General features: G+C 47.6%; 1 long non-coding RNA gene across 1 annotated transcript; it reads left to right on the top strand.

Annotated features, from left to right (window-relative positions):
* Positions 1-6,321: 6,321 nt before the first annotated feature.
* LOC142486777 (uncharacterized) lies at positions 6,322-8,133 on the top strand. The gene is made up of 3 exons (XR_012799059.1): positions 6,322-6,411; positions 7,396-7,473; positions 8,009-8,133. It is a non-coding gene; the product is annotated as an uncharacterized LOC142486777 (long non-coding RNA).
* The last annotated feature ends 6,270 nt before the right edge of the window (positions 8,134-14,403 follow it).

Here is a 14,403-nt window from a genome sequence, read left to right as displayed (position 1 = left end):
CTGAGTCTGTCACCTGGCTGGCCCAGGGTGACAGAGAGAGCCTATATCAATTGGCCGTTGGAGAAGGGGAGCCATCAGCCTCTGAGTAGAGCTGATGCAACCTTAGTTAGGGAGGTGGACCAATTCCTCTCACCCTGTTTAGGGGGCGAGGGAAGAGCTAGCCCCACCCTGGGTGCCCTTGACCTGGGGTGGTGGCAGGGACACAGAGACCATCCTGAGGGAGAGCAGTCCTGTGTGGAGGAAGACACCCTGTACCTGATATATAGTCATGTTGCTGCTATTCTGCTGCTGTGAATAAAGAGCTGCGGCTGCTTTTAAAGATATACAGTGTGAGACTGGAATCTCTCATCCCCGAGGGGGGGTGGGGGGACTCTCTGGAAGGATTCCACCCGTATTCCTGGGGCTCAGAGATGGAGGCGCTGCACCATTACATACATAGTTACATAATAGATGAGGTTGAAAAAAGACGTACGTCCATCAAGTTCAACCTATGCTAAATTCAGACAACAGATACTTAATTCTATATCTATACTTACTTATTGATCCAGAGGAAGGCAAACAAAAAACCCCATTAAGGGGAAAAATTAATTCCTTCCTGACTCCAAGAATTGGCAATCGGATTAATCCCTGGATCAACATCCTTCCCATATATACTTATTTGGTATATCCCTGTATACCTGTCCCATCTAAAAAGATGTCCAACCTTTTTTTGAACAAATCTATTGTATCTGCCATCACAGTCTCCATGGGTAATGAGTTCCACATTTTAACTGCCCTTACTGTAAAGAACCCTTTCCTTTGTTGCTGGTGAAATTTCCTTTCCTCCAACCTTAAGGGATGGCCCGAGTCCTTTGTACTGCCCGTGGGATGAATAGTTCTTTTGAAAGCTCCTTGTATTGTCCCTGAATATATTTGTATATAGTTATCATATCCCCTCTTAGACGCCTCTTTTCTAATGTAAATAAATCCAATATAGCTAGCCTCTTCTCATAAGTTAGAATGTCCATCCCCTTTATTAATTTGGTGGCTCTTCTCTGCACTCTCTCTAGTTCCATAATGTCTTTTCTTAGGATTGGTGCCCAAAATTGTACTCCATATTCAAGGTGTGGTCTTACTAATGCTTTGTAAAGGGGCATAATTATGTCTACTTCCCTTCCATCAATTGCCCGTTTGATGCAAGATAAGATCTTGTTTGCCTTTGCAGCTACTGCATGACATTGGGCACTATTGCTAAGCCTGCTGTCTACAAGCACCCCTAAATCCTTCTCCATCAAGGATTCCCCCAATATATCTCCATTTAATTTGTAAGTCGCCTTTTTATTCTTGCATCCCAAATGCATAACCTTATATTTATCTGTATTAAACCTCATTTGCCATTTACCTGCCCACGTTTCCAGTCTCTCCAAGTCCTTCTGAAGAGAAATTTCATCCTGCTCTGATGAGACGGAGGCATTCACCCCAGAAACCTGATCCTGTCATCCCCCATACCATCGCGGGAAACTCAGGCCCCCCTGTTGCCAGCAGGTATGCACCACACTCAGACACGTAGCCAGACCCTAGTACAGAGGAGGGGGGCCCGATCTGCGATTGGACCAGGGAAGGGGGGCTACATTGGGAATCGATGTTATTTTTCTTCATATTAATGGGTATCCTCAAAGCTAATGATATGCCAAAATGACGTCCATTAGCAAAACTACAATTGTTTCTTCACTTTTTCTGCTTGATCAATAGGGTGACCAGATTTCGAAAATGAAAAACCGGGACACCTTAAAAAATAATTTATTAAACAAATTACATCACGTGACACCCCCCGTTGCCATGACAACAAGACACTCTGATGCCCCTGCAGTGTTAGTGTGTATAGAGGTGGGGGCTTTGCTTGGGCCCTTCAACTCTTACAGCCAGGGCATTATTGGCCAGGAATGCCCAGTTCGGAGGGGATTACTACTTCAAAATGTATTTGATTCGTAACAACATCAAAAAAACTCTAATACCAATAACTAACAACCACAGACAATGATAATCTAAACCATCAAATAAAATGTCTACGGCCCTTGTTCAAGCATGTTTGCGGTACTTACCAGATAAATCAGTGCCTGCAATCCACAACTGTATCCGCCTCTCCGAGCGTCTGAAAGCAATCCAGCGTTCCTGGTGTGTGGCTGAAGAGGTGAGGGACTCCCTCCTCTCAAACGGAAAAGAAGAGCAAAAAATAGAGTTGGAACATACCTATCATACAGGGATGAGAGAGAGAGACAGAGAATGAGAGAGAGACAGAGAATGAGAGAGAGACAGAGAATGAGAGAGAGACAGAGAATGAGAGAGAGACAGAGAATGAGAGACAGAGAATGAGAGAGAGACAGAGAATGAGAGAGAGACACAGAGAGAGAGAGACAGAGAATGAGAGAGAGACAGAGAGAGGGACATAGGGAGAGAGAGACACAGAGAGAGAGAGACAGACAGAGAGAGAGAGAGACAAAAGTAATGTACTGTATAACCATTATACAGTACCGTACCCCCTAGTATTCGTGTAATCATTGTCCCACACCCCCTTTTACTCACGCTTTGGCAATACTGAAAAGTTCTTTTGACAGAGACACACAGAGAGAAACAGAGACACACAGAGAGAGACAGAGACACAGAGAGAGAGACAGAGACACAGAGAGACACACAGAGAGAGACAGAGACACACAGAGAGAGACAGAGACACACAGAGAGAGACAGAGACACAGAGAGAGAGAGAGAGAGAGAGAGAGAGACACGGGCCTATTTAGTAAGCGTCGATAAGGCTGCGTCTATAGTATTTCAGACGGAGGGAAGGCCCACACGCTGCAATACACTTGCTGAAGCCTGAGCTTTTTTATGGCTTTGCAGGGTATGCAGCGGGTGCGATTGGGGGCGTGGCAATAAATATTTGGAGGCGTGGCAATAACGTTCCGGCGCGGACGTCACTTCCCTACCTCACATCCCGATCCACCGGCATTTTTTCAGATGCAGCATCTGAAGCACTGTGCAGACAAGAAGAAAAATGCACACAATGCGCACCAGAGATTAAAATATAGTAAATTATTTATTAATAAAACAAGAAATAACCGAGGAGGATCCAACCCCACCTCAGTACTTTCTTCTCGTTGCTATTGCCACACTATACGTCCTGACGCCGGAAGGGAAGTTGGTACGCGACTAAGACGAGACACCGGATTTACAGTGGAACCACAACATACCACAGATTGCTGGAGGACCACACTGCGAGGGGCGCAGCCTATCGAGTTTCCCGGTCATCGTCCAAAGTCTGGAGCTGCGGAGTGACCACCGGATTACCACGGAGCCCGAGCCTGTCTCACACAATGCTTTTACCAAACGGATGTTTGTGAGTTTGCTATTTTTATCTTGTCCAGGAAATGAAATTGTTAAACCGAATTTACACATGGAGCGGGCGCTTTCTCTTCTTTTTTTTGTTTAGATATCTATCGAGGAGGTGGTTGTTTCCCTGAAGAGAGCTGCCAGGGCTCCAGAGGACGCCCGAATTGGATCCTTTTATGATTGAGTTATAACATAGCTATTAGAGCTAGGTTTCTGGACTTTTATTGTGTTTAGGCATAGTGTTTATTATTATTTTATTACAGCTACTTTTTAGTAATTGCACTGTTATTAATTCTGACCACTAATTCTCACTGCCATTATAATCTCTCTCTAGCCACAACCAAATTGCTATATCAGCTATATTATTTATTGGTTATACCAGGGGAGCACAAACTTTTGCAGCTCGCCCCCCTGCCGGTGCTCGCGCCCCCCCCCCCCCTTACCTTGATGCGGCGTCATGTGACCTGCAGCGGCATTTGACGAGGGTGACGTCACATGACCCCGCGGCGTAATTTAACATACTGTGCTATATCTATGCACACACAGCTGTCTCTAGGCATAAAACACATCCACACCGGGGGAAGGACCAGCACAGATAACATTCCATGAGACACTGTTTTTAAGTATACCTTTTGCTTGCTTCATTCATTGTAACATCGCCGGAAGAAGAGATCAGTGTATCTCGAAAGCTCGCACAAATAAAAGCATTTCGTTAGCCACAGAACGGTATCATCTATTTATTTTTTGATTATTGAAGCTCGGCTAACACGGTACTGATACCTCTATATATATATATTGCGCGCGCACACACACATATAACGTTTTATCCAACTTTTTCATTTATCATTTGTAGAGAAAATGAACAATGTCGCCAGAAGTGCTATTTTTCAAAATGTAACATCTCTACTAATTAGTGTAAAATGATACTTCATATAAAGCAGGTTATGGGACCCATTATAAAATGACCTTCATGTTTCTTATCACATCCCAGTATATGGATACTTTCTATTATCACAAGCTGCTAACATGTGACAGGGCTCAGAGTCTGAGCCCAGAATGTGACATACAGAACATTCTCATTCTAAATTTCAAAAAATATTGTGTTGATTTCTGACCTGACTGCCGTGGTTACAGCTCAACCACTCTGTTCTACTGTATGTCACCACTTTCTGCCACAACCAGCTGACGGTGGATATGCAAGGAGTTCAACGCTCATTGGCATCACATCTGTGACTTGGTTGACGTATCATTTCTCCAGCTTTTTATTGTATTGTTTTTAAATAGATTATATTTATTTAGTTGAATAGATATTTATTTAGTTTAATAGATATTTATTTAGTTTAATAGATTATATTTCTAAGTTTAATAAGTTATATTTCTTAGTTTAATAAGTTATATTTCTTAGTTTAATAAAATATATTTCTTAGTTTAATAAGTTATATTTCTTAGTTTAATAAGTTATATTTGTTAGTTTAATAAATTATATTTCTTAGTTTAATAAGTTATATTTCTTAGTTAATAGATTATATTTGTTAGCACAGTAGATTATCTTAATATATAAAATCAAAGGTTGGTACTAGCTGCGGTGAATCTGATTGGTCCTCAGCCTGTGGCCAATCAGATTGGTGGGTGTGACGTCACCCAACTGCCACTCTCTTCCCCTCGGCTCGCGCCACACACACACCACACACCACACACCACACACCACACACACACACACACACACACCACACACACACACACACCACACACACCCCACACAACCGGCGCTCATCTCTCCCCTCACTCCGCTCATCTCTCCCCTCACTCCGCTCAGGCAGGCTGCAGCTGCCTCGCGTCATCTCTCCCCTCCTTCCGCTCATCTCTCCCCTCCCTCCGCTCACCTCTCCCTTCCCTCCGCTCCGCTGATCTCCATCCCCGGCGGGGGAACAGGCAGCGGGCAGGCAGGCTGCAGCTGCCTCGCGTCATCTCTCCCCTCCTTCCGCTCACCTCTCCCCTCCCTCCGCTCACCTCTCCCCTCCGCTCACCTCTCCCCTCCCTCCGCTCACCTCTCCCTTCCCTCCGCTCCGCTGATCTCCATCCCCGGCAGGGGAACAGGCAGCGGCCAGGCAGGCTGCAGCTGCCTCGCGGCGCCTAAGATGGCGGCGGCAGGAAAAAACCCCTTCCTCCCTCGCGGCGCCTAAGATGGCGGCGGACGGAAGTAGAGGTAGGTGTCGCGTGTGTGTCGCTCTAGGTGACGTGTGTGTGTGTGTGACACTCTGTGTGACACTGTGTGTGTGTGTGTGTGTCGCCCCCACCCCTGCCTTTCACCCCCCCCTGCCTTTCACCCCCCCCTGCCTTTCACCCCCCCCTGCCTTTCACCCCCCCCCTGCCTTTCACCCCCCCCCTGCCTTTCACCCCCCCCTGCCTTTCACCCCCCCCTGCCTTTCACCCCCGCCTTTCACCCCCCCCCCCTGCCTTTCACCCCCCCTCGCCTTTCACGCCCCCCCCGCCTTTCACGCCCCCCCGCCTTTCACGCCCCCCCCCCCCGGCCTTTCACGCCCCCCCGCCTTTCACGCCCCCCCCCCGGCCTTTCACGCCCCCCCCCCCGCCTTTCACGCCCCCCCCGCCTTTCACGCCCCCCCCCCCGCTTTTCACGCCCCCCCCCGCCTTTCACCCCCCCCCCCGCCTTTCACGCCCCCCCCCCCCCCGCCTTTCACGCCCCCCCCCCCCGCCTTTCACGCCCCCCCCTCCTGCCTTTCACGCCCCCCTGCCTCCTGCCTTTCATGCCCCCCCCTCCTGCCTTTCACACCCCCCCCTCCTGCCTTTCACACCCCCCCTCCCTGCCTCCGGGCAACGCCGGGTATATCAGCTAGTATTTACTAGTATTTAAGTCTCCCCCTCAGTGCCCCATTAGGACCCGTGCGCATATTTCACATCTTTTCGGAGTCGCTTATTTTTTAGACCCTCGGAGCCGAAACCTAAAGGGGTCAGCTAAGAAAGTTCGGATCAAGAGGAGCCGCACAGCTTAAAGACAGAACATTTCCAAGGGAGATGGAGACAATTTGGGTAAGATCTGATTAAAGGACATCCTTTGAGGAAGGAAAGGGTGACGGGGGAGTCTAAGAGGGGGGTGAGAGAGCAAGGTGGTGTGTCAGATTGGGGCAGAGCAAGAGAACGCAAAAATGATGGGGATTTGCTGCACACCAAAAAAAAACAATAAGAAGTGATACTTTTACCGGTGCCCCTTAGTCTCAGGGAAGACCGGCATTTTGTCCAATGGATACAATATGATTGATGGGAAAGGGCACATGGATTTGAATAAAAAAAGATAATTTATTGTGCCACAGACTACAATGTTTCGGCTGCTGGCCTTTCTTTGCTGGATTTAGTGGGTTTAGCCACTTTACCTGAGAAAGACCAGCAGGCCGAAATGTTGTTGTCTATGGCAGTGCAAGAGAAAACAGGTTGGGGGGGTGGGTTCTCGCAAAGTCGCCGACCCATGGGTGAGTGTCCCCGGTGGAAACTAGTCCTGGACCCCAGGAAAGCTGTCTGTGGCCCATACAAGCTGAGTAACATGTAAAAAGGACACATGTATGTTCAGAATGAGTTAGCATGGTATTTTGAGAGGCACCATAGCAGGTCAGTGCAAGTCAGTGCAGAGCACTGCAAGGTCAGTCAATATGAGGAAGGGTCCGATGGAGGAGTTGGAGGGTCCCAGAATATCTCTTAAAGCAGGGGTGCGCAAATCGAGGGGCACGACATTTTCTTGGGAGGAGAGGCTCGGCGCTTACAGAGGCCCCTCGCTCTTCCCCACAGCATTTAAATTAAATGCCGGAGATCGCGCGCAAGGCCTCTGTAAGTTCCCTTTCCTTGTCTCCGGCGGCTTCTGGCGACAGCAACATGGCGTCACATGATGTGGCATTGCCATAGCAACGTGATATCACATGACGTCGTTACATCAGAACGTCGGAGACAAGGTGGGGAAGGTGGAGGGGGGAGCAGGGGGAAAAGGTTGTGCAACCCTGTCTTAAAGCATTGCCTTGCATACAGATCAGAGGCCAAGAATGGATATGGATATCCGATGTGAAGCCGTAAATAAGACAGAAAAGACCGTTTCGGGGGAAGAAGGTGAGTGATGAAATAGCCGTCACTGTGTAACTCTTCCAATTACCTGCAACTACATGCAGAGAAATAGCAACGCTTGTTTTTAACGTGCTAAGCGCCTAATGGGGAATTCAACTGCTGAGAGGTTAAGGGAGTTACTAACCCAAACTCAGCGACGTTTCTGTGTCTCTGTGATAACTCCCCCAGGACATGCCTGAAAACCAGAGGTAACTCAATGTATTTTTGATAAATAGAAACATGACCTTCTGGGGAGGGGTATATAATGGGTACTGGGCCTGGTGAGGTGGGTATAACGGGTACTGGGCCTGGTGAGGTGGGTATAACGAGTACTGGGCCTGGTGAGGGGCGTATAACAGGGTACTGGGCCTTGGGAGGGTTGTATAACTGGGTACTGGGCCTGGGGAGGTGGGTATAACGGGTATTTGCCCTGTGGAGGGCGGTATAACGTGGTATTGGGGATGGGGTATAAGTGGCACAAGAGCTCTTGCGATACAGAGTATCACTGTCCCTGGTTACAAACACTTCATGTCTCCTGCAGATCAGGACACGCACGAAGGTGGTGCCCTTTGTGCCACCAGACGACGAGGCGGGCTACGAGGCGGACGACGAGGCATATGACAAAGCGGGCGTCAAGTGGAACAATGAGGTGGGCTATAAGGCGGCCGATGACGCAGACGTGGTGTATGATGACCAAGGAGCATACGACAGGTGTGGCCGGATCTGCTGCTTCACCTTTTTTAGGCGGAGGAGAAGACCCCGGGAGCAGGTAGGAGAATACGAGAGGTGCGGACAGATCTGCTGCTTCACCTTTTTTAGGCGGAAAAGAAGCCAGGAGCAGGTAGCAGAGGAGCCAGGGCGTAGATACAGGGGTATTCTAGGGGCCCTGAGAAGTTGGTTTGACCGCAGGAGAGGCAGATAAGATCAGGAAGGCTGAGGGAGGGGCAGGTACTAGAGGGAGATAGGGATATTGGGCGTGAGAGGGTGAGAGAGAACAAGGAGCAGGGCCAGAGCACGGGTTTCATGCGCCCGAGGCAAAACTTAAAATTTGTGCCCCAGTTGTATAAAAAATAATAAGATAAATAAAATAATAAAATAAACAGTGGCGTAGATATCGGGGCTGCAGGGGGTGCGACCGCACCCCAGCGCAACGCAAAATAAATATAAAAGGGCGCCAAAATACTGGATAAAAAAAAGAATAATAATTTTTAAAAAAAGATAAATAAATAAAATAATAAGAGGAAAAAATAATAATGATTATTAATGCGCCCCTAGGACCTCTGCGCGCTAGGCGACCGCCTAATGACCGGCCGGCCCTGCGAGGTATGCGGGAGGAAAAGGGGTGAATGGGATAGATATGCAGGGGGATGGGGGAGCAGGTGAGTTATACACAGGGGCACAAGGGCCCCATCACCCGCATCTCTATATACTGAGTGTGCCCCTGTGTATAACAACGCTGATCTGTGCTGCTCCATCTGATCTCACTGCGCAGTGATCCAGGGACCATCCGATCGCCATTTAATGGGGTCAGGAAGGAATTTTTTTCCCCCATTGCACAGCAGGGGTTATGTTTCGCCTTCCTCTGGATCACAGCAACAAACTGCCCTTTGTGCATGAATTATCAGTGAGATCTTTATACACCCTGCATTGGTCTTCACCCCTTTGCTGCCGGAGGGGCCTGCAATGCATTGCTCTGCGTGTTACTATATCGCTCTGCAATGTGCTGCAGGCCCCTCCCAGCAAAGAGATTCATTATTTCAATAAAATACTCTCTTTAATCAAACCTATGTGTAGTGTCTTTTCTATCCGTTGTATCTATTGCTAACAGCTCAGTGATTCTTCCCCAGGACGCTGCACTAGTGTCACGCTGCCAAGCCCGGGTGTGAGGGAGATTTATAGGGTCACATATACACTACTGCCAAAACACGAGTGCAAACAGGAAGCCCCTCTGATCTCATATCTTTTATTACACAAAACGGTATCTAAAAAGGTAAAAATAACATACATGGGATTCTGCTACAAATATCTCTCTAATTACAAACCAATTAGCAAATCATTCAGATTAGTCGAGCGAAAAGAAAGGGTTAAGTATCTCATGTACAGTATATGCAGTGTAGGCTGTTCTGCAGCATTACATGCAGGGGACAACGTTTAGGGGATATAAGTAATGCTGATCTCAGAGCTGACCGGCTGACCTGCTCTACCGGCTGACCGGCTGACCTGCTCTTCTGGCTGACCTGCTGACCTGCTCTACTGGCTGACCGGCTGATCTGCTCTACCGGCTGACCGGCTTCTCTTCTTTCAGCTAAATGACCTGAATTGTGGCCCCTGTATCTCCCAATTAAACGTTTTATTGGCATATTCTTGTTTGACTCGTTCTATACAGACATTTTCTATATATTCATTGTGGGATTTGATAACATCTGTAAGATCTCTCAGAATATCACATTCTGTACGTTTGTGTTGAAGATTTTTCCATTCTCAATTTACTTAATATTAGTTTTTGGCATCAATTATTTATATCGAGTCCAAAATACCTTTATACAGAATGCTGTTCCATTTAGCCCACAAATGCTGCTTCATTAAAGCCCAGGGGTGGCACTTGATGCATTCTCAAACTTTTAGGCAACATCCCTAATTTCCAAAAGTGGGATTAAATCTGTACATATTTAAATGGTTAATTTTCTTACTCAGACTCCTAAATCCCTCCCCAAATATATCCGTTTCACATAAAAGTGTGTGCGCTTCTCCTTCCGCCTAACTGGCACGTCGTCCTTACGGGCGCCACTCCTTGCAACTCCACGCTGCCCTCCAGTGGCAAAAGAAATAAGATACATTTACTATACTCGTCTGGCAGCTGCTCCCGTATAAGGTGGGTAACTCTGTATTAGGGGTCTTGGTAGACTATATTTTATACTTATGTCGGATAGATGAGGAATTAATATTCCTAACGGGTTATTGTGAGAGGCCTTAGATCTTATCCTATATGCACGCAGCCCTCGCCTCTCTGACCTTGAACACGTACTTCAATCTGATTTTTGAGACTTGAAACTGGATTTCCCAAAACAAACTGATTTTAAACACTGACAAGACTGTAACAATGGTATTTGGGACCAGAGCTAAATTGCTAAAGCTACCAATGACAGAGCTTCAGATAAAAACCAGCTCTAAAACCATCCTAGCCCCTGTTACTTGTTTGAAATATCTGATCATTCAACTCCCATTTAACATTTGGGTTGCACATTGATACCCTGACATCCAAATCCTATGCCAAACTAGGTGTACTTTAAAGGAACAAATCCTCCCTAAGGCCCTCATGCAGTAAGCAGCGATAAGCCACTTATCACCAGCTTATCGCCAAAAAAGCCACACTGATACACACACACACACACACAGATACAGACACACTGATACACACACACACACCGCGCCCTGATGGCAGGGGTGGAGGCGTGGGGCTCCTGCTCTCCTCTGTCTGCCGTTACCGAACCCTTCCTATTCCCCCCTCTCTTGCTTTTCCCTCCTTTGAGGCTCACACTGTCCAGATCTTCTCTCCTCTCCCTGTTCATGTGGCGGTCATCTATCGCCCACCTACCTCTACTCATCCCCCTTCTGCCTTTCTCTCTCACTTTGAATCCTGGCTCTCTTTCTTTCTCTCCTCAGACTCCCCTGTTCTTCTCCTTGGGGACTTCAATTGCCACATTGATGACCCCTCTCTCTCTTGGGCTTCCCGCTTTCTTTCTCTTACCTCTTCTTTTGGCCTTCAACAGTGGACTGCAGCCAGCACCCACAAGGATGGCCACTACTTAGACCTGGTTTTCACTAAAATCTTCTCTCTCTCTGATTTCTCCATTTCCCCTTTTCCTCTCTCTGACCATCATCTCATCTCATTCTCTTTATCTCGCTTCTCCCCTTCTCCACCTCCATCTACCCCCCGGTTCTGCAGAAACCTGCGCTCTATTCACTTACCTGACTTTGAGTCCACTTTACACTCCTCCCTCTCCTCTCTCAGCTCTGCTACAGACCCTGACAACCTGGTCAGAAAGTACAACTCTGTCTTGTCCTCATCTCTTGATCTACATGCCCCGCTTTCTCTCTGCCGCCCTCGCCCTTCTAACCCTAGACCCTGGCTAAATTCCCACACGCGCATGCTGCGTTCCTCCACTCGTTCCTCTGAACGCCTCTGGAGGAAGTCTCACACTCTCGCAGACTTCCTTCACTACAAATTTATGCTATCCTGTTTCAACTCTGCCCTCTCGCAAGCTAAACAAGCCTACTTTTCTGCACTAATCAACATGCACAAGTCTAACCCACGCCGACTGTTCTCTGTCTTTGATACTCTACTCAAACCACCCTCAGCTGCCTCTCCTTCCTCCATCTCCGCTCAGGACTTTGCAGACTATTTTAAGGAAAAGGTGGAATCCATACGGCAGAACATCCCCTGTTTCTTCCCCCCATCCTACACCTCTTCCTAACTCTCCTCCTGCCTTCCTTGAGTCTTTTTCCACTGTCTCAGAGGAGGATGTGTCGCTGTTGATCTCCTCTTCTCCCTCTACCACTTGCCCTCTTGACCCCATTCCCTCCCATCTCCTAAAACCTCTAGCTCCTACTATAATTCCTACGCTTACACACATTTTTAACTCCTCCCTCTGCTCTGGAACCTTTCCATCCTCCTTCAAACATGCAACAGTCATACCATTACTCAAAAACAGCAAGCTTGACCCTACCTGTCTTTCTAACTATTGACCTGTCTCCCTCCTGCCTTTTGCCTCTAAACTACTTGAACGTCTTGTATTCTCTCGCTTGCTCCATTTTCTCAACACTTATTCTCTCCTAGACCCTCTACAATCTGGCTTCCGCACTGCTCACTCCACGGAAACAACCCTCACTAAAATAACTGACGACCTCCATGCTGCCAAAGACAGAGGTCATTACACTCTGCTCATATTACTCGACCTCTCTGCAGCATTTGACACCGTGGACCACCCTCTTCTCCTCCACATTCTCCATACTCTAGGTATTCGGAACAAAGCTCTATCCTGGATCTCATCCTACCTCTCCCATCGTACTTTTAGTGTCTCTTCTGCTAACACCTCCTCCTCTATTGATCTCTCTGTGGGGGTACCCCAGGGCTCTGTCCTGGGACCTCTTCTCTTTTCTCTGTACACACTCTCTCTAGGTGACCTAATAACATCTTTTGGGTTTAATTATCACCTCTATGCCGACGACACACAAATATACTTTTCAACACCTGACCTTACACCTGCTGTACAAACCAAAGTTTCTGAATGTCTCTCTGCTATATCATCCTGGATGGCCCTCCGACGCCTTAAACTCAACATGGCTAAAACAGAGCTCCTCATACTTCCTCCCAAACCTGGCCCTACTACCTCCTTCCACATTACTGTTGGAACTACAATCATTCACCCAGTAGCCCAAGCACGCTGCCTAGGGGTCACGTTCGACTCCTCTCTTACATTCGCCCCTCACATTCAAAACATTTCTAAAACTTGTCGCTTTTTCCTCCGCAATATAACTAAGATACGCCCTTTCCTCTGTTGTTCGACTGCTAAAACTCTGACTCAGGCCCTCATTCTCTCCTGTCTTGATTACTGTAACCTCCTGCTGTCCGGCCTTCCTGCCTCTCACCTGTCTCCCCTACAATCTATCCTAAATGCTGCTGCCAGAATCACTCTACTCTTTCCTAGATCTGTCTCAGCATCTCCCCTCATGAAATCCCTCTCCTGGCTTCCGATCAAATCCCGCATCTCACACTCCATTCTTCTCCTCACTTTTAAAGCTTTACATTCTTCTGCCCCTCCTTACATCTCATCCCTAATTTCTCGGTATGCACCATCCAGACTCTTGCGTTCTTCTCAAGGATGTCTTCTTTCTACCCCCTTTGTATCTAAAGCCCTCTCCCGCCTTAAACCTTTTTCACTGACTGCCCCACATCTCTGGAATGCCCTTCCCCTCAGTACCCGACTAGCACCCTCTCTATCCACCTTTAAGACCCACCTTAAGACACAGTTGCTTAAAGAAGCATATGAATAGCACTGTGGATATTCTAAACACGATACATAATGCTTGACCCCCTGCAGACGCACTTACCAGAACTCCCTCCTACTGTCTCTGTACGTTCTCCCTACCTACCAATTAGACTGTAAGCTCCTCGGGGCAGGGACTCCTCTTCCGAAATGTACTTTTATGTCTAAAGCACTTATTCCCATGATATGTTTTTTATATTATCTGTTATTTATTTGATTACCACATGTATTACTACTGTGAAGCGCTATGTACACTAATGGCGCTATATAAATAAAGACATACAATACAATACAATACACACACACACAGATACAGACACACTGATACACACACACACACACACCCACTAATACACACACACACACACACACACACACACACTGATTCACACACACACACACACACACACACACTGATTCACACACACACACACACACTGATTCACACACACACAGACCCACTGATACACACACACTGAAACACACACACACACTGATACACACACACACACTGAAACACACACACACACACACACACACACACACACACACACACACACACACACACACACACACACTGATACACACACACACACACACACACACACACACACACACACACACAGATACACACACACACAGATACACACACACACACACACACAGATACACAAACACACAGAGATACACATACACACACACACACACACACACACACACACAGATACACACACACACCCACACACACACACTGATTCACACACACACACACACACACACTGATACACACACACACACACAAAGCTGTGAGCGCCGGAGGGGCAAAGGTGGGAGCGCCGGGGGGCAAAGTTGTGAGCGCCGGGGGGGGGGCAAAGGTGGGAGCGCCGGG

This window comes from Ascaphus truei, unplaced genomic scaffold (assembly GCF_040206685.1).
Source record: "Ascaphus truei isolate aAscTru1 unplaced genomic scaffold, aAscTru1.hap1 HAP1_SCAFFOLD_986, whole genome shotgun sequence".
Taxonomy (NCBI): Eukaryota; Metazoa; Chordata; class Amphibia; order Anura; family Ascaphidae; genus Ascaphus; species Ascaphus truei.
This window is presented reverse-complemented; position numbering and strand designations above follow the sequence as displayed.